Genomic DNA, 20968 nt, shown 5'->3' with positions numbered 1-20968 from the left:
TACCTAACCCTCCCTCCCGGGCACCCGCTTGCCCTTTCCTTCGGCTTCTCGTCAGCTTCGAATCCCGTGGGCCGCAGAGGAGTCCAGCGCGGCCGTGTGACTTGGCATTGGTCTGCGGCCAGTCCATCGACCGGGACGCCAAGTGCATTGAAAGGGTTGCTTATCGACTTCTATTTTCGTACGCATCGTCCGTGTTTGTTTGCGAGCCAGGGTGACCCATTGTCCTCGCGCTGCAGCGCGCTCGCCTACGCGAGGGCGTCCGACTAACGGCTAGAAAACGATTCGGACAGGGCCTCCGTCCACCACCCAGACGAAGCGCGACTGGGAACCGATTGAACAACGACAAAAAAAGAAACGTAATGACGCAACGCTAGCCAATAACGACGAGGACGCCCCCTCCTCCCTTTCCCCGCAGCTGTCGTCTCGTCTGCTTTACAGCAGCTTCGCCGGCAGCTCTACATAGTCGCGAAGAAGCGGCATATGCGTGTGCCGCGCAAGTGGAACGACGCGGGCTCGGCGGCGCTGCGCGCGAAGAGAGGGGAGAGATGGGCCGCGGTGTCCCATTTTCGATGGTTCGCTTCTTCTTCTCCCTTTAATCCGGTTCTGCTGCCACGCGCGCGCGAGCGGCTCTTCTCGGCTGCCGCGCGGGTCGCCGTCTGGTTCAGCGCCCCGACACGCGCGAAATGCAAAGGCGGCCCCAGCGCCGCGGACGAAAGCACGCTGCGCGAGCGAACGAAAACGAAAAGAAAGAAGAAAGAAAGGAAGAAAGAAAGAACAGATCGGGGGGGAGGTTCACGGGCTTGTTTCCTTTCGGGGCTCGTTCAGTCGGGCCAGAGTGGCGTAGAAGCGATTCGCCGCCGCACCAAGAAGGAGCAGAGCACGCCAGCCTTTCCATATCGCGTAGATTGCGCCTCGATTTGGCGCCTTTGGCCGATTCTGCGCGCGGGCTTCTCTTCGGCGGGAAGAGGAACGGACTCCGAGATCGAGAACGGTGAGTATGTAGCTCGAGCCCCGATATCTCTCTCATCATCTCTTGGAAGCGAGGTCTCTCGTGGGATGGCGTCGCTCCTCTTGTCTCTCACGGTCGCGAACAACATCTGTCGCCTTGTAGAAAGCGAGGATGCGATTCCCGCCTGCCTCGCGGCTACGTGTGTGTGCTCGGGATGGAGGAAGGATGCGGCCTAGTGGTCGTCGCGTGCGCGGTTATTTGTACCGATCGTTTCGATGCGGTAGAAGAGTCGCATCGCTTGGAGCGTGTCGTGTAGTAGTCTTTTTTTTTTCAAGGTCAGATTTTTATCGCCTATAATGTGCCCGCATGTAATTACACGCTCTAAAGGCGCCGTGAAATCATTCCGATTCGGAGTCTGCTCACGTTGACAACTTTGTCGAGGAGAAGCGGGGCGAAGCTAACTGGCTTATTTATCGCGCCTCTCTAATTGGGCTTCAGACGCGATTTTCTCAATTTCTCTACACACCTTAGTGCTTGTTCTGCGGCGATATCTGTGTAGAAATCTGCGACTTTCTGGTCTCGTGCGAGTACAAACACATGAAAGAAAAAGTAAGGATGCCGACGATGTGTGTGTGTTTATATATATATATATATATATATATATATATATATATATATATATATATATATATATATATATATATATATATATATATATATATATATATATTCACGAATCAAATAGTTTCCATTGGTTGCCACCGCCTTGGATATCTCGTCATACGTTGCCTCAAGCGTTGACATCATAAGCAGTAGTGACAAATGCCTATGAAGTGAAAGAATCAAAGAATCAATAAGGAAAATATTCTTCGCAAAACGCGAAGCAGGATTTCGAAGAGAACCGAGCATTGCCAGCGGGCGCTTGGTCCCGCATCGAATCGAAACGCGATAAGATGCTAGCAGATACGTGTTGCGACCGGCGCCCCCCATTTGGAGGAAGACTTGTATCGAGCACGGCATGATGTAATTTACTACGTATGCACTGCGTGCGTGGTGTGGGCAGGGTGTGTATGTAATAGAGACCTCACGGACGTGACAGAAAGGAGGCGGTGCGATGAATACGAAAGATGCTGTCGCACCAGTGTTGCCTTTGGTGTGTATTACTCCGTCTATACCGTGTTAACAGTTTAACTTCGTTATAACGAAGTTTGAGGGGCCCGGCGATTACTTCGTTATAGCCATGGCTTCGTTATAGCCCATGTTGACCGAGCTTCCAAGTGGAATTGCCATTCCTTGGTTATATCCATTATTTCGTTATAAACAGTTTTGTTATAGCGAAGCTCGACTTATCATGGTCCTAAGTGGCTGTGATCTGACGCACTTGGCGTGAACGTGACGTAGGGAGGAGTGCGAGAGATGATGTCGCGCCTTATTGCCTTTGGTGCATATTACTCAGGGAGTACCGCGCCTTCATGAATCTAAGCGGCGGTGATCTCTGAGCACTGCTTCCTCCATTCCTGCACACATTTTTTTGTAGAAAATTGCAAGAAAGTCTTGGTTCAAGTAACACGCTCGCTGAACAGGCAAACGAGAAACAGCGAACGGTTGCACAATCACTGTTGTTTTCTGCATCAACATCAACGCCCGTGCGCTCAGTTCTTGCCTGGCCGGGTCAAGCTTAATAAACACGCTTAGGATCTAAGCGACACTCTTACCGTTGACATCACACGGCATGAAAGAAGGGTGGTTAACTATTAAGGTTTTGCAGTAGTTGCTTATGTATGATGATTCATATTGGAGCTTTTACGATTGCGCTTACTTCAATTTCAGTGCTCTTCGAGTGAATCGCAGCAGCATCATAGCGGTTCAGTGACGCAACCACGGCGCAGCCTGCAAACAGACGATGACGTCAGCGGTGCGACTGTGCTGCTTGGCAGTTGCACTCCTCTGTTTAAGTAAGTGTACGATTCGATGGTCGCAAACGGATAAGAAATGACTGCGAACAGTACGACTCCCGTGTTGGCGGCAGTCGGTGGTAATCAGAGGTCATCGCAGGAGGTGTAATCGAAGTCCTTCGTTCCGCAGGTGATGGCGATGATGAAACGGTGGTGTTAGCTATATAGACAGACCTTTCGACGAAACGATAGGCCGAATTTCGCTCCTCCTGTCTGAGCAGGTTTCCTAATAAGCATGTACTAGTTACAGCGAGCGGCCTTGTGAAAGCGGTGGGCAGGGCGTTACGTGATGAAGATGTGTGTCCTTTACTTCTCTGTATCTGCGTCCCCATCGCAACATCCCTCGCGTTACCCTTCATTCTTAAGGGTCTCGTTGAAAGCAAGCTGTGTTATGCTGACTCGATCGTGTGCCGTTTGATGGTGACACAAACTGAGGATGTGCCGGTTATTGCTAACGGTGGAGTTTCCGTGGTTAACGAAGGACAACAATAAGGAGATTTCACATGTATGTTCGTTACAAGAAATTGGCACTGCAAGTGCACAGCACTGTACGCGCGTAGCGTACAGATCAAACCCATCTCGGGACATCTCCAACCGTCTCGCGATTTGTTGTAAGTTATCAAACTCAATCAGATGGACAGCCCCTCCGCGGTGGCTAAGTGGTTACGGCGCTCGGCTGCTGACCCGAAAGACGCGGGTTCGATCCCGGCCGCGGCGGCCGAATTTTGATGAAGGCGAAATTCTAGAGGCCCGTGTGCTGTGCGATGTCAGTGCACGTTAAAGAACCCCACGTGGTCTAAATTTCCGGAGCCCTTCACTATGGTGTCCCTCATAACCTGAGTTGCTTCGGGACGTTAAACCCCAATAAACCAAAACCAAACCTAAACCATGAATCAGATGGACAATTCTGTCAACATGTTTAGTTTTCAGTCTGTCTTTGGACAATAACGGGTAGAAGGCACCGGTGTAAGAACCTGGAAACGAAGACTTGTCGAACGTAATTAGCTCCGGCGAAAACCTCCACATAATTGCGTTTCTCCACGCAGTCAGCGCGTCAAGGTATTGTTTCCGCAAATGCATTGGCATCGCTATTATCGGGACTCCTCCGCGAGATCTTTGTAAAATTGGTTTCTGTGAAACAATCTGTGCGCCACGGTAGCAAGCTGCACTCAGCATTTTTGAACAAAAAGATAGTAGTGGCTCTTTTTTTTCTCCGTTCGATCCCTAAAGCTGCCAGGCATCCACCGGTGATACAATGGGTACAAGCTTTCCCCTGGCCTGGTGTGCGGCTCCTCTGGGGCGAAATACTTGGAAAATAGGTCTTTGACCCCACCTTGCGTAAAGGAAAAATACCTTGAGTCATGGCGCTCTTTGGCGAAGGCTGACCCTGCGCCATTAAAATTCATCATCATCATCATCATCATCATCATTTTTTTAGAGTGAACGCTCTACTTCACGACTAAAATGGCAAAAGCCGGGACATCGCTGAAGCCTTGACCCTGACCTTTAGTAAATAAGAAAAAATATTTCCTTGACTGGGTATCGAATCCCAGCGGCGCGAACAGATCAGCTCTGCTGGCCACTGCACGAGAGCACTATGCTATCACCACAACCAATCACTCCTCGTGATAAACTGTAACACACTCTTGCACTGTGCATTGCACATCATAGTCTTCTTTAGCTTCCATCTGCGGCGCGAACATATCAGATAAGCTTAACCTCGATCAGAGCTTAACCGGAGTCTAATATCGTCGCCAGTCGTGTCGACGACCCAGCCAAGCAGAACTACCAGCCAACCAGTCTAAACACATGCTTTCGCACGTGTACTCGGTTTAACTGCATTAAAACCGAGCCATTTTTTTTCTGACGCGTTTTAAACGTTCCCTGTTTTTGTCGCTTTGACGCAAATTACATCAACGCCGTGAGATTTCCCCGTTTTAGTCGGAACGTCCACCACTCATTCTATACCATGCTGGAGGACTGCACAGCACACTTTACAAGGAATTTTGCAAATACGGTTTTCTTTCTGCACTGTTATGCTAAGAACGAATAAAAGCAAAATAATTCAACATGCGCTGTGCATGGATGTTTAGTGCATTTTTCGTAGTGCCTCGTCGTCATTATGAGCATTCAACCAAATAGTACTTCTCAGGTATGGAGTAGCAAGCACGCTTTTTACTTATTTTAAAGTAATTTCTTTCTTGACTTAAAATAACTATTAAACATTTTTAACCTCTGTATAGCGCAGAAATAACAGAATTCTTTGTTGTTCGCAAACTGACTGTTTCCTTTCATGTTGTAGCTCCAGTGCCGTGACGCGTTACGTTACATTCGGCAGCCCGTCACCAAATGTGTTCTCTTCCTCACTGTTTTCTTTAACCTCTTCGCGATTTTCTCTTTTTATTGCTCCCTTCAGTACAGCACATCGACGCCGGTTGCCTATTCTCGAGTGATTTCCTGAACTCAGATTTCAAGTCCAACTCGAACTTGGACTCTTCAGAGGTCGGGAGCTACGGTGACGATGGTAAGACTCTTCATTGAATTTCTCGCAAAAAGGTATACAAATGAATCGTGAACAAGACAACTGAAATACGCTCGTAGATATGAGGATATCTTCGCCGGGCTATGCTCAGTAATACTAGCGCTGGTTAATTACACTTCGGATGCTCAAAGACACTCCTTTAGAAGTGTTAGACTCGCTTCTCCCCAAACACAGCTAATATGTTCGTGTCTTTGTGTTGGCATTTCGGTTCTGTTGTTCGCGTTTAATTTGTTTATAATTGTACCTACAATAGGGAGGAATGGATTTAAGCTCAGGACACGACATGGTCAACAGCTTGGTAGGTCGCAGCGTCGCGAGTATTGTTATTTTTTTTTGCGTATTTTGTGAATATCGTTAAGCTTTGTTGGAACAGCCTCCGTAACCTTTGAGAAGGCGGTAATTTTACTCCCTGTCTGGTGATATCGCTACGGAAGAAGGCGCTTGATGTCAGTGAAAATTCCCTGTTGGTACTCTCCTGAGTGCAAACGCAGTTCTTGATACTTTTGGTGGGGCTGGAAAAATCACTGATTCTACGTATTACGTGGCCATTAGAGGCATGTTACAGCAAGACACAGTTGTAACCGAATTGCAAAGAGTTGGTAAAGATTTTTTGCAACCAAAGTGCGAAGTGTGGGTAAAGCTGTCTTTCTAACCGTTTCCTTCGGTACGGCGGTAAGATTCTCCAACCATAAAATCCGACAGTGTAAATCATGCAGACTCGGGTGTGTGTTCCTGTTGTCTGCCTAAGCGAAATATTCATTTTTGCGCTCAGAGGAAGTTACAACTATAGAGAACTTTGAGAAGGTTCAGTGCCTGGCGGACAAATAAAGCCTTCGAGAAAAAAAAAAAAAGCGTATGACGGCGATTCAATATTTCTCACTCGATTTGCTGACGAGCGAGAATCAGCCTTACAGATCGATGATTATAAATGGGCTTGGGCAGGGCATGCAATGCGAAGGCAAGATAACCGCTCGTCCTTAAGGGTAACCGAGTGGATTCCAAGAGAAGACAAGCTTAGCAGGGGGCGGCAGAAAGTCAGGTGGGCGGATGAGATTAAGAAATTTGCGGGGATACGGTGGCCGCAGCTGGCAAAGAACAGGGTTACTTGGAGAGACATGGGAGAGGCCTTTGCCCTGCAGCGGGCGTAATCATGCTTCTGCTGCTGCTGATGAGGATGATGATTACCACATCGGTGTGGTAGGGCCTCGGATATAGTGGTGCATACAATTCTTGTAATGCCCGGCTTTGAAGCCGACTTGTTATGCCCATCAGAATAGAATGTGATCGATAGGAAACCTTAGTGAAGACACCAGTATTGATTTTATGGTGGTTTTCCCCTTGTTATTTTTTCAGCAGACCAACCCACTTTTCCCCTCGTTGAAGTTTTATTTTTTCTCTCTTTCTCTACTTGCCATTGAAAGAAACTTGCTTCTACGTTGCCTTTTCCCAAGCGAAATACTGTACGTTGCTTTTCTTATCTATGCAGTAAATGTGGTTCCTCAGTTAGGGGCTAAGTAAATGTTTTCTCTTTTTTTAAGGCTTTCTTGGGCGCTGCTGTTGAAAGGGTTTTTGATCAGGGCTGTCTCAACGGCGGTTGTTGCGTAGTTTGGCAACCGCGGCGCGACCACTGCGAGAAGCCAAGGTCGACAGAAAGAGGCGTCTTGAATGTCGAGACCAACTTGGCCTCCGATGAGCCGTCTTGAAAGAGGGGCCTCGTCGCTGCAATTGACCTCCTAGACAGTTGGAAAGCAGGCGCCATGAATGACGAGCGTTGTCCACGGCTGACGGACGCAAACACTCCAAGAAGGAAGCAGCGTTACATGCGCTCCTCAGTGAACGTAGCGGACAAGAGCGTGTCAGACAAGAGTGCTTGGTGCCGCAACAAAGTGACCCCGGAAAGCGCCAACACTATACAATTGGTCCTTGCAAAGGAGAAGGATGGCTGAATAAGTGTCTTGCTCGTAAAGCAACAGCCTGAAGAATGCGAATGTACAAAAGCACTTCGTAGTTGACAGCAAGTTTCTTCTGGCGGGCTAGTTGGTGCATTTCGTTCGTTTTAAAAACCGCGCAATGCAACGCGGAGAGAGTAAGGAGGACACGCAGCGCAGAACTTACAACTTTTGCTCGAAGAATTACTACATGCAGTCCTTTTTGTACGCTCGACAACCGCCTCGTGGACAAACCAAACTAAGAGGTATGATCCGAGTCTACAGAACAGGCGGACGCACGGCGCTCTCGGCGAATGCGTACGTAGCTATAAAAGAAGTCGTTTGCCCAAACAACAAGACAGTGGCTGTTTCAAACACAGCTACCGATAAAGCTTGTGAGACCCAGGTTACTCTTGCCGAGCAACCTCTCGCGAACAATCATTAATTCAATGATGCCACAAGGTCACGTGACCTATGTGGCCCATCTAGGTTGCTTCTCCTCGCACGACGACTTTCCGCTGATGCGGACCCTTCTATCGCGTAAAAAAAAGAGAGAAAGAGAAAAGGAAGAGGAGAGAGAGAGAAAGAGAGAGAGAGGAGAGAGTCAAAAGAGAGATGGAGAAAAGATAGCGACCGAAATGAAGATAGAGACAAGGAGAGCGCTGTCTCTGAGGATGCGCGCTGCCACCGCGTTTGTATCGTCTGAAATAACCCTTTTGTCTATACAGTAGGTAAGGCTGTGTTCTCCAGATGAGTTCGACGTGTATTGCGTCGGAAATTATAACGGCAAGGAGTAAAAGCTACAAGGCGAAACTGAACGCTGCGTTTTTATTTATTTTTTTCAAGAATGTCCGTATCTTTGCTTGTCTCTCTCTCTTTCTCGCCGCCGGTATGACCGTGCATGATGTACCCGGTCAGCCAAGGCGTATAACGATCGAAGCGAAACGAAGCGCTACATATACGTATGCGCTGACCGAAGGGTACGGTAATCCCAACTTGCAGTATGGCATTGGTAATGGAAATTGCTATGGCATAGGATAGAAAAGGCGTATCAGCGGACGTTAACATCGTCATGCGGACCGTGCGGGCTTTCGAGCGGTGGTAGAGACGGAGGGGGCAGGGATGTGAACTCTAAGCCAGTCTGAGTAGCCTCACAAACCAGTTGTCCTGTTTGCTGACTTGCATCACTGGACGCGCAACCATGAAACAACCATAGTCGAATGCACTGGAATAAGGATCTGATAGTCACGCTTCGCATCATCTCCTTTGTATGGAACTGACCTTTTGTGCCTGTGCTTATCCACGTAACGCATATGCCCTTGCGCATAACTTGCTCGGCATGCCTAACTAAATGCTGAGTGGCTGGGTTGTGTTCGGGGACTGTACTCCGTTTTTGTTTTTTTCCCTGTTTTTCTTTTTTTTTTTGCTGTATGTCGTACGTGAAGGAATTTCGCCAAATTTTCATCCTTCGTGAGGACGTTGACGTGCTCAGTGGTGCATCCAGCAAGCCGCGACTGATATGTATAGAGCTCATTGTGTTTCTGCATTCAGTAATGCAGAGGGAACTTCTGGAGGACCTGGGGGCATAATGTGTGCAACAAGTGGGCGTATTGCGTGGCGACAAATTAGCTTAATGACCATAAACTAAAGATATTTTTTTTTCATTCGCTATCTGTGTTAGAATATACAGCCTTCGATGCTAGTAGCGCAGCGCGCAATCGCTCCGCAAGTCTATAGCGAGTCACGATAGTATGGCGGAAAAGTGAAAGGAACAGTTGTTCGCCGGAATTTTGGCGCTGGGTGAGAAACCTCTATCCTGAACTGTACCGCGTTTAGCACAGATTCACACGCAAGGACTGCCTCATGTAATGGACTTCGCGGGGAAAACATATTTTAATGCTGCCTCCACAAACCATCAAAAAAAGAAAGAAATGAAGAAAGAAATAAAGGAAGAAAGAAGGAAAGAAAGGAAGAAAGGAAGAAAGAAAGAAAGGAAGAAAGCAAGCAAGCAAGAAAGAAAGAGAGAGAGAGAAAGCAAGTAAGAAAGAAAGAGAAAGAAGGAAAGAAAGAAAGGAAGAAAGAAAGGAAGAAGGAAAGAATGGAAGAAAGAAAGGAAGAAAGAAAGAACGGAAGAAAGAAAGAAAGAAGGAAATAAAGAGAGAGAAAGCAAGCAAGAAAGAAAGAGAAAGAAAGAAAGAAAGAAAGGAAGAAAGAGAAAGCAAGCAAGCAAGAAAGAAAGAACGAAAGAAAGAAAGAAGGAAAGAAGGAAAGAAAGAAAGAAGGAAAGAAAGAAAGAAGGAAAGAAAGGAAGAAAGGAAGAAAGAAAGAAAGGAAGAAAGCAAGCAAGCAAGAAAGAAAGAGAGAGAGAGAGAGAGAAAGCAAGTAAGAAAGAAAGAGAAAGAAGGAAAGAAAGAAAGGAAGAAAGAAAGGAAGAAGGAAAGAAAGAGAGAAAGAATGGAAGAAAGAAAGGAAGAAAGAAAGAATGGAAGAAAGAAAGGAAGAAAGAAAGAACGGAAGAAAGAAAGAAAGAAGGAAATAAAGAGAGAGAAAGCAAGCAAGAAAGAAAGAGAAAGAAAGAAAGAAAGAAAGAAAGGAAGAAAGAGAAAGCAAGCAAGCAAGAAAGAAAGAACGAAAGAAAGAAAGAAGGAAAGAAGGAAAGAAAGAAAGAAGGAAAGAAAGAAAGAAGGAAAGAAAGGAAGAAAGGAAGAAAGAAAGAAAGGAAGAAAGCAAGCAAGCAAGAAAGAAAGAGAGAGAGAGAGAGAAAGCAAGTAAGAAAGAAAGAGAAAGAAGGAAAGAAAGAAAGGAAGAAAGAAAGGAAGAAGGAAAGAAAGAGAGAAAGAATGGAAGAAAGAAAGGAAGAAAGAAAGAATGGAAGAAAGAAAGGAAGAAAGAAAGAACGGAAGAAAGAAAGAAAGAAGGAAATAAAGAGAGAGAAAGCAAGCAAGAAAGAAAGAGAAAGAAAGAAAGAAAGAAAGAAAGGAAGAAAGAGAAAGCAAGCAAGCAAGAAAGAAAGAACGAAAGAAAGAAAGAACGAAAGAAAGAAAGAAGGAAAGAAAGAAAGAAGGAAAGAAAGAAAGAAGGAAAGAAAGGAAGAAAGGAAGAAAGAAAGAAAGGAAGAAAGCAAGCAAGCAAGCAAGAAAGAGAGAGAGAGAGAGAAAGCAAGTAAGAAAGAAAGAGAAAGAAGGAAAGAAAGAAAGGAAGAAAGAAAGAGAGAAAGAATGGAAGAAAGAAAGGAAGAAAGAAAGAATGGAAGAAAGAAAGGAAGAAAGAAAGAACGGAAGAAAGAAAGAAAGAAGGAAATAAAGAGAGAGAAAGCAAGCAAGAAAGAAAGAGAAAGAAAGAAAGAAAGAAAGGAAGAAAGAGAAAGCAAGCAAGCAAGAAAGAAAGAACGAAAGAAAGAAAGAAGGAAAGAAGGAAAGAAAGAAAGAAGGAAAGAAAGAAAGAAGGAAAGAAAGGAAGAAAGGAAGAAAGAAAGAAAGGAAGAAAGCAAGCAAGCAAGAAAGAAAGAGAGAGAGAGAGAGAAAGCAAGTAAGAAAGAAAGAGAAAGAAGGAAAGAAAGAAAGGAAGAAAGAAAGGAAGAAGGAAAGAAAGAGAGAAAGAATGGAAGAAAGAAAGGAAGAAAGAAAGAATGGAAGAAAGAAAGGAAGAAAGAAAGAACGGAAGAAAGAAAGAAAGAAGGAAATAAAGAGAGAGAAAGCAAGCAAGAAAGAAAGAGAAAGAAAGAAAGAAAGAAAGAAAGGAAGAAAGAGAAAGCAAGCAAGCAAGAAAGAAAGAACGAAAGAAAGAAAGAAGGAAAGAAGGAAAGAAAGAAAGAAGGAAAGAAAGAAAGAAGGAAAGAAAGGAAGAAAGGAAGAAAGAAAGAAAGGAAGAAAGCAAGCAAGCAAGAAAGAAAGAGAGAGAGAGAGAGAAAGCAAGTAAGAAAGAAAGAGAAAGAAGGAAAGAAAGAAAGAAAGGAAGAAGGAAAGAAAGAGAGAACGAATGGAAGAAAGAAAGGAAGAAAGAAAGAATGGAAGAAAGAAAGGAAGAAAGAAAGAACGGAAGAAAGAAAGAAAGAAGGAAATAAAGAGAGAGAAAGCAAGCAAGAAAGAAAGAGAAAGAAAGAAAGAAAGAAAGAAAGGAAGGAAGAAAGAGAAAGCAAGCAAGCAAGAAAGAAAGAACGAAAGAAAGAAAGAAGGAAAGAAGGAAAGAAAGAAAGAAGGAAAGAAAGAAAGAAAGAAAGAAAGAACGAAAGAAAGAAAGAAAGAAAGAAAGAAGGAAAGAAAGAAAGAAAGAAAGAAAGAAAGAAAGAAAGAAAGGAAGAAAGAAAGAAAGAAAGAAAGTTACATTCTCCCACAATGTCACAGCAGGCCACGCACTTCCCATGCCACTCCTGTGACGTCAGCTCCTCCTTGTCGCCCCAGCGCCATCTCCTGCTTCGAAGCCAGCAGGGCTTCATTCCCTTGAAAGAAGCCTGCGAGCAGTTCTCATTCCTCACCGTGCTCATTCTGCCAAGAGCTGGAGCGAAATGCGAAAGCAACGAGGCCTCGCTCAAGCATGCTTTGGCGTGCCATCGCGAGGATCTCGTTCGCAGTTGCCAGTACGAGCGAGGCGGCTACAACGCCGCCGCGGCTACCACGCAAGCGGTTCTCCGCATGCATTCACGCACGTTCACTCGCATCGTCGCCTGCGTGCAAGACTCGCACGAAAGAGAAACGGCTCACTCCCATCTCTATCCATTTTTTTTTCCCTGGTGTTCACGGCGAGCGCAGCGGGGTGTGAATTCTGGACAGATACAAGGGCTGGTCACCCGAGCGTAGTATATCGAGCTGGGATTGCAGATCGTGGCGCGCGTGATGAAGAATGGAAAATTATGCAAGTTTCCCTTTCCCTTGGGTTTTGCTCGGCTGCAACCGTCACTTTCACGCGAAATCTTCACGGCTGGCCTGGACCCTCACGTGTACTGCTTTGAGGTGCGGTTCAGTGGACGCTTACTCAATCGCCATCGAATAAGCGTATACGTTTTACGCGGCATCAAAGAGTAACTTATTTATTTTGCTCTCCCATTTAGTGAATCTTCTTTCTATTTGCTCATTTCGTTGCGTTGTTTCCCGAGAGCAAAGAGAAAACGGCAGAAATTCCGTCGGCGAAGTGGAGGCGAGGAAGCGCCGTTGTGTCAAGGAGACGTCGGTCGTTGGTTGCGGCAAACAGAAATCCGAGTGCTCTCGGACGGATTGTTTTCGCAGCGCCAGCGACCCCGTTGTTATGCGCAGCTACTCGACGGAGAAACGTTCGAACGAGGCTGCTATTGCGGCGACCGTGGGCCGTCCGCGCGGTGTCGCCGAGGGTGTTTGCTCGGCATCGCCCTTGAGAGGATCGCGCGCGCTCACTCACGCGCTCGGCGCGTGGCACAGTGTTGCTTCTGCCTCGAGCCGCCGCTGCTTTGCGCTTTAATTCAGCGCAGCGCTGACGGTGCGGCCACAGCCGTAGACTGGAATGGCTGTCCAGATGACGTCACTGCAACCACCTGCCCATCCACACTTGCGAACTGTATGCCATCCATATTCAACCCGAATATTTTTTGTACGCAGGCTTGCGTTTATTCCTTCACCCGCCCTTTATGTAATTATTTATTTATTTATTTATTAATACTGCAATCCCAGGAAGGGATTTTCGCAGGGTGAGCATACAGAAAATAGGTAAGTACAAATATTAAGAAAAAAAAAGTACAAAGGCCACAAATTAATAATAAGCAACAAAAACACAACAGCAAAAATGAAAGGCTCAATGACGTAACACAGCAAAAAAGTACAATAAGGTTTGGGGCATATAAATACACTACTATCAAGTCATCAGTGAACATGGTCAACAGGGAATTAATTAAATGAAGAAAGAGCACCAAAACGATCACAATATTAAAGTCAGGTCATAAAAAATTGGAAACGGGAATGCATGACAGAGGACATTATTGTGTACTGAGGTTGCCGATAAATGATGTTACAGATAGCTGTAGGACTTCGTCGTTAGTAAGTTGATTCCACTCCGTTACTGTTCGCGGAAAAAAAGAATATTTAAAGCAGTTATTACGCTGGGTGAAAGGGGTGATTGTAAGATTGTGACGTTGTCTTGTAGAATACCCTCGAAATGGAGGGTCTTAAAGTTAATAAAGTGATGTGATGCGATGGTGCGAAGCGCGTGAACGGGGATGTTCTACTCGTGGAGCCCTAACAAAAATTTCTTTAGAAAGTTTATAGACTCTCCATAGACTTCCGTCAGGGAAGTTTATAGACTTTCTATAGACAATACAAATCCTTTGTGCAGTCTGTATACAATATGCAGACGGCTGTACTCTTTTAGTAGGCGTTCATCTATAGACAGTCTATAGACTATGAATAGACTAATGTATCTATTATGCAAAAACAATAGAGTCTGTAAGAAGTCTATAGAAAGTCTGTAGAGCATTTTTATAAGGGCTAGCAACGCAGTGTAGTGGAACTACAGAGTGTTGTGGAACTGCGGAATGTTGGGGAATTCCAGCCCACGTGTATGCAGTGCCGTGACGGGCGTGGTTGGCAGCGTTTTAACGCTGATGGATTATATTTGGGAGCTGATTGGGCACGCGAAAGGCGCACGTGGAGTTGATGTGGAACTTCTGTTTTTGTAATATTAGCGGAATAAACGAAAGGCGCGGCCACAAAAGAGAAAAGACGAAGGATAAAAAGCGGTGTACCTGCGATGATAGTGTGGAACTAGGGCCATTTTAAGAAACTAGTCCATCACATACCTTACGGGACAATCACAGTGGAGAGAGAGTGTAAATATTGAGCAAAGAAAAATAACAAGGCCACTAAGAATTGATGCGCGGCATAGGTGCAGTTGACTTTACATGTGGACGGGACAATTTGCACCTGTACAGTCCACTTCCTCTTCCCGTGTGTTTTCCTTGCGTATTGCTGCTTACTGCGCCACTGTATATCACTTAACACTGCTGGAGCTCCGAAATTTAATTAGAGGCTGCTTTGATCGCCTTGGCAACAGACACGTGGTGACAGAGGTTGCTCGAAATTTAGATCGTATTTGTGTGAGCGATTTTCGCGCGGAATCCGCGATTGGTTCGGTGGTTGTGGCGATACTCAAGTTGTGGAGCTCTGGTTACTCGATTGGTGGTTATTTGTCTGGTTAGTCAAAGCGCTCCTACGTTAGCCGCTTAGAAAAACACAGTTTGTCGCTGATGTATCGTTTTATTAATTTGTTTACTCTTAATGAAATGTGAAATCTAGCGATTTGTGCGGAACTATTTATTGCCTGACCTTCGGAAAAGACGATGCAAAGTAAGCCTCACTGGCCAGCGTTTCTTCCGATGCTTGTCTGGAGTTAGGTCTCGGAAATATATCGAAGAATACTCGTCCCGGATCTCAGCAGTTCTATGGAAGCTTATGGCCTGCGGTTTCTATTGACGCGTTTTTGGCAAACCCGCAAGCACTGTTTACTACAGGTTATGGGCCTCGGAATAACAGAGTACCTACAGCCTACAAGGGGAGCCGAATTTGTTCCGGAAAAATGTGAATGAAAAGTCTCCACATTGCTTGAGCGACAACCCGATAACGATAGCCGGCTTATCAACCGGTGTCTCGGGACTACTTCCGTGGGGTGAAAATCGCATGTTCGATAGTTCGAAATGAGGCCACCGTTGACAGGGATGACGCCGATGCGTCCAGATCGCTTTTCGCGCGTAGGGTAGCTTTTCCTCCCGTAAGATACGTTGAATGGGAAGAGTACAGGCCTTGGCACACCGGAACGGAACTCGTAATCGCTTGTGAAAGCGGCGGCAAGCTTCGAGGAAGCCAAGAGCTGACAAGATTCACGTCACAAGGGAGGCAGTTCAAGCTACTCCATCGCTAGGAGGCGGAGGCAGACACTTGCATATTAAGAGCGCTGCAGTAAGGTAAAAACAAAAACAAAAGCACAGCAAAATAAGAAGAAGCGAGCTATTCTCACATTTCCCCACCCCTTCTCACTTGAAAGCCATGCTAGCTGTGCCAAGTTTGCTCGACACAAGACAGGCACCACGGAAGGACATGATTAAAAGCCTGGCACGGCAGTGAAATGATAAACGATTGATGAGCCTGCTATCCTAGACGGGCGGAAAGCCACTACACGAAGCTGGCGCTGCATGCAACTGCATTCAGTGAACGTATGCGCGTCTCCAGCGCTGGCGGGGCAGGACGCTTGGGGAGACTCCGCGTTCGTGTTTGAGCAGCCGCCTCCTCCTCTGGCCCTCGGCCCACATGCCGGGCGCTCTTGGCTGTCGTTCCACATACCAGCCGCTTCTGCTGCTGCGGGTAAGAGGAGACAGCGCGATGGCGAAAGGACACGCCAACTGCCCGGCGGAACGGCAGAAAGTCTGTAGCACGTGCCCTGTATGCCGGGCCTATCCGAGTTGGTACACACACTTTCGAGGGATTTCTGAAAAACGTCGTGATCGAGGACAAGAGATTCTCAGGAGATGCCTGTAAGCACAAAACTTAAATGGCGGTGTGTTGGTGTCATTGTTTCTCGGAAAGCGACGAGGGCTCAGAGGAACAATGACTCGCCTGGTTCAGTTAAGGCAACTCGAGACGCTGGCTTAGCGGTTGTGGCGCTCTGCTGCTGACCTAACGGTCAGGAGCGGTTTCGATACCTGGCCACTGCGACCCCTTTTTTCCGCGCAAGAACACTGCGTCCTTAGAGGGTGAGAGAGAGAGAACTGTTTTATTTGATGACCTGCCCTGCATGGACCGCTTTGTATGTATAAGATACGAGATTGCGCAATCTTTTATGTATAAGATACGAGATTGCGAGACGTGGAGGAACGCCTGATGCAGATAGACAGTAGCTTCAACGACAATCAGTTCTAAGGTTTTTCTTTTTTTTTTTTTGAAGAATACGTGCACGGAGGCAGCTGCATGATCACGACAGTTTTCATCACTCGTAAAACTTATCGCCTTGGTGTGACGTAACGTGGAAACCCTTCGATGCTTCCCATACTTTGGTTCCCATACTTGCTGGATTGCTGATAATCTCGACAGTTTTTACTGGCTACTCCGAAAATAGCTGGTTACCCTCTTTGCTGTTTACTGTCCGGCCTAATACGCTCATGTCACTCATTTTTGCGCTTCTCAATTTTTTTCCAGAGCCGACACTGAAGGGTTATGGATGCCCCCTATACCCGGAGAAGTGCTGGGAACATTGCGCCAAGCTCAAGAGGTTCCAGGCCACTTGCGGAGGAATCCTGCAGATGACCTGCGTCTGCTGACAGAACACCGCTCCTTGAATAACTCTTTTCATCGTCTTCACCCATCTAAAGAAAAATTCGAGAAGAAAAAAAATACCAGTGCCTGGAGCGCTGGCTAGCATGGCGAAGTGACAAAAACCAAAGAAAAAGGAACCTACGCGCACGTAATGAGGTTTTATTTCTTCGCATATAAGAAAGGCGATCTGCGGGAGCCTACAGGGAAAGTTGTTTGTCTCTTTTTTTTTTCTAGTGAAAGTGCGGTTCATTCCATCGGAAGCCTTCAGGCAGCGCCAGGTATCATGGGCCTAAATCGATCATTTTCTAAACGATAGTTTCTATAGATCTTGCAGGCCGCTGTGTATACATGTCCTCGGGAGGAAATACTTAGAGACTCTTGGTCGATGCCGGCGGTTTTATTTATTTTTATCTTGTAGCAAGGTGTATTGTGACTGTGTGCATAAAGCATAAAGTGTGCTTGCACGACAAGGCATCTGCGTTTCTTCTTAATACGCGATGCCTACCTGCTTCCAAAACAATATCGACACGCTTCATTCACTAAAGGGGCGGGCGCAAAGCCGAACAGCCGAACTTACAAAGTCCCATGTTGAATCATTGAGCACCGTTCAAAATAAATATTTATTTTTGGCGTTTGGCGTGTGCCTGTCCTATAACTAAAACGCACACATCAAAAGATCTTCGTGTCGTTGTTCTCCAATGAACACTTCGGGTATTAAAGATTGTATTCTACAGTGCGAATTGTGCAGTGCTTTCTTAAGTAGCACCTCGATGCGTCACTTATGACGCCGAGTTTTGTTAGATCCTATTGCTAAACTAAATAGAGACAGACATGTGTTGCGTGCGCATTGCTCGTGTGTTTATTAGATAAGCAGGATGCAAAGAGAAAGAGAGAAAACTTAAATTGGGGGCAGGTTGGAAACATCGGCTGAACCATCGTTTCTCTCGCCTGCTGCTCCTCACGTGCCCCACCCCAAGGAAGACAGGAAGGGGAGTGAATGCAATAGGGAGAGGGACAGTAGCGGCCCTAAGGGGGGGGCGGGGGGGGGGGGGGGCGGAGGGGGCGGTCGCTTCCCCCAAAAGCCTTTGCACATTTTCCCAAATGTCCGTTTTCGGGCTCTCATAGTGCGAGATCTAATTTCTGACATAGAACTGGAAAGTTTTTTCGTCTGTGATGCGTCAAGTAATCCCCTACTTTGTACGTTCACCGTGTTAGAGCCTGTCTTGTTTTGACACAATTCCACGTTCTACACGTTGGTAGCTATACGAGCACAATTCATAGTGACTGTCGAGGTATCGTAGTAACTGTCGAGGAGGGGCCTGAGGGTGGAACAAAGCCACTTCCCAGAACGGAGAAATGAAGGCCACTAATTCCACTGGTGAAATGTCCGGGTAGGTGCTTTGACCGTCGTGGACATACCATGGCACGATATCTAAGCCGTCGGCTTGTTTCCTCTGGTATCGAAATGAATACTGCTCGCGTAAACGTTAACATTCAAAGAATGAGTAATGGTATAACATCTATATCGTTCACTAGTTATTTTTCAAGAACAACGCGCAGAAAAAATTTTGTGTAAATAAAATAAATAAAAATCACTTCTGTTTTTTTTTTTCTTTTTTGGCATACGGAAGTCTGTCCGCCCTGCTGAACAATGCGAGCTGAACAATGCGACGGCGACAGAGCGGCACGGCGCCGCGAATTATCGCTTCATGCGGTTAGCGCTTAAAACTTGGGGCAATTTCAAAACGACTTTCGTTGCTGCGTTTTTTCTATCCCCCCACCCCTCCTTTTTGTTCCCTCCGTCAGCATACAAAATGCCGCGCACTATGTTTCTCATACAATGTCAGTGCTTTCTGTTTAGTTTTTAGATTGTTATCCCCCGTTACCGTCTGCTTATCAGACGAGCCCCGGGAATAATCCCCTGTTCACGCCTGTATTCAGTTTTGCCTGTCTTTTTGTATACGTCGTTTTTTTTTATTATTTATCCCGCCTTCTCGAAATACTGTGCCATAACATTAGCCTCTGTTAATTTTTTGTCTCTGTTACATTCTTTCGAACTGTTTGTTACGTATGTTGCACTGTTTTTTTTTTTTTTTCACTGCATCACTCCCCCTGTGTAATGCCCTCTGGGCCAAGAGGATAACTTGAAATAAATAAATAAATAAATAAACTGCCGTCACGTTTCCACGCTAACGTAGACGAAGCGGAATTGTTAACAGATGAGCTCAAATACTCACAGACGCGCAAGAAGTGTTGGATACAGATAAACATAGCGCCATACTACAGCTGAGATGATTTGTGCGCATTGGGCAGGGGTTTGACTTTGGTATTCCGACTAAAAAAAAAAGAAAATAGAGAAAAGGGGCGCATATCTCAGCTGCTAACCATGCGGGAGCACACGGGCCAATTCCCGCAGTGTATAGGACAGAGCCTCCAGCAGCGGTCACTTATAGGTGCTCTTTAAACTCTCGCGTTCGACTAACCGCTATCTATACTGCGTTCAAGTCTGCATGCCACAATGGACCGCAGAGCCGCGCTGCTCGATACCCCGCGGCCTGTCTCACACTAGCGCGCCGCCCCGTATACCTGCAGCGGCCGTCAGGGTCCTCAAGGAGTCGGCAACGCAATTACCGCGGCGCGGTCGGCGCGATACTGTATCGCGCGCGCAAGGTCCTCGGGATCAAAGGCTCGCCGCCGTAGAGTCGCCTACGTGACGCGCGATGGCAACTCCCACCGTTCTCACGGCGCGCGCAACATCATCGCAGCAACGGCGGCTGACACGGATTCGAACGAAGCTGGGAACCACTGGCACGCAAGCGGCCGTGCCGGGCGACAGCAGTTGCCGCTGCTGATGCCAGAGGCGCTAGCAGTGCGCGGCGCTCGCTCGCACTGTGGGGGCATAGCATAACACGCGCGAGCGTGATTTCGCTCAAACGAGCGCGCGCGCGCGCGGTTGCTTGTTTGCACTGCGAGGCAGCATCTGGCACGGCCGCCCCCGAAGCAGCGGTTGTGTGTGGAGCAGAGCTCGCGTGTACTACGTGCTGCTGCGTGTCTCTCTTCGTGACGTTCCAATCTCTCGACTCTGACAGCTCGCTGTCCGTGGGTGTGTGGGTTCCTTTACCGGTTGCGGCGCTCCGGTGACGCGCCGCGGATGACGACGGCGTCGATGAGGTTCGACGGCTGTGCGCCGGACTTGGCGCCCATGCGGCGAGCACGACGTGCTTGCCTGTCACGGGCTATTGTGTGTGCCAGGGGGCTGGTAAGAGAGTACGGGGGCTGCATTCTGAGACGCGGCGGTATGTAAAGCGGCGATGCAATGATGAGGAGGCTAGCCCATATCTGGAACGCTCCACGAGGGGCTTGTACGACGCGCAGACTTGTCTTTCGACGATGCCTCTGAGGGGAGGCCGAGCGAGGCCTGAGAACTGACGGCTTTGGCCCATGCTTGAAACGGACGCTGTCTTCGTGGGTGTATACTCTTCAAAGACTCCTGAACTGTAGGATGAACGCGGAGGAGCCATGCCCGGTGGTACAGGCTCCTTCGGTTCAGGACAATTGCTGGTGACTGCTGCGAATCCTGAATTTCGTGCGTTGCGCCTGCGGCTTCTGTACCAACGCACGTACAGTATACCGCACTTGTTTCGTACGCCCTTGTCACGTGACAGTTTGGTACGAACATTTATTCGAACTTTTTGTTCGCGCTGTGCCCCCCTCACTGTTCTTGTGCACAACGACTTCAAATTCTTTTCTCGGTAAATCGACTTATTTTTTTTTCTTCAGTCAAGGGTGGGCGAGATGGAGGAGAAGCCTTTATAGACTCCGTGGTGCTGATGATTGGGGTGGATGTGATGGTAATGATGTCGATGAAACCGGCGTCTCTGGCGCAGTGGGAGTGTTGCCCCAACGTTCCAGCTTTACATTATGTCAGCTAAATAAAGTTGTCTTCCTTTCCTTACCGCCACCCAGGACCTAGGGCTATAACGGTCGAATTCGTGCAACCATGTATAGTAGCTCAGTTAGGTGCGTTTATTCAAACCTTTTTGTTTTCGCTTTAACGCGATGAAGAATAACGAATCCGGACGAGGTCAGGCAAGATGAAACGGCGGTCGTTTTTCACAGGGGCGTGAGAAAAGGTCGCGCACAAAAACTAAATTAAAGCGGATCAATGCCTACAGGTACTCGAATGTCGTTCGCCTTTACATCTCCGCCTGAGGCCCAATCTCGACACGAGTTTTACACTCATTAAAGTTTTCAGGCCGGCGCTCGGCTCGGGGAGGGAAATCGCTTAATTAAGAACGCGCTTGACCTCGTCTCTTCTTACCTTTCCG

The 20968-nt window shown here is 47.1% G+C and overlaps 1 pseudogene across 1 annotated transcript in view; it reads left to right on the top strand.

Annotated features, from left to right (window-relative positions):
* Window positions 1-17238, top strand: part of LOC149340471 (uncharacterized) — a 274948-nt pseudogene extending 257710 nt beyond the window's left edge. The window contains exons 3-6 of the transcript XR_016283613.1: window positions 2780-2904; window positions 5321-5419; window positions 12144-12169; window positions 16538-17238. The product of XR_016283613.1 is annotated as an uncharacterized LOC149340471 (transcript). The remainder of the gene's footprint in view (window positions 1-2779; window positions 2905-5320; window positions 5420-12143; window positions 12170-16537) is intronic.
* Window positions 17239-20968: the final 3730 nt, after the last annotated feature.

This window comes from Amblyomma mixtum, chromosome 6 (genome assembly GCF_055824585.1).
Source record: "Amblyomma mixtum isolate Tamu chromosome 6, ASM5582458v1, whole genome shotgun sequence".
Classification (NCBI taxonomy): Eukaryota; Metazoa; Arthropoda; class Arachnida; order Ixodida; family Ixodidae; genus Amblyomma; species Amblyomma mixtum.
This window is presented reverse-complemented; position numbering and strand designations above follow the sequence as displayed.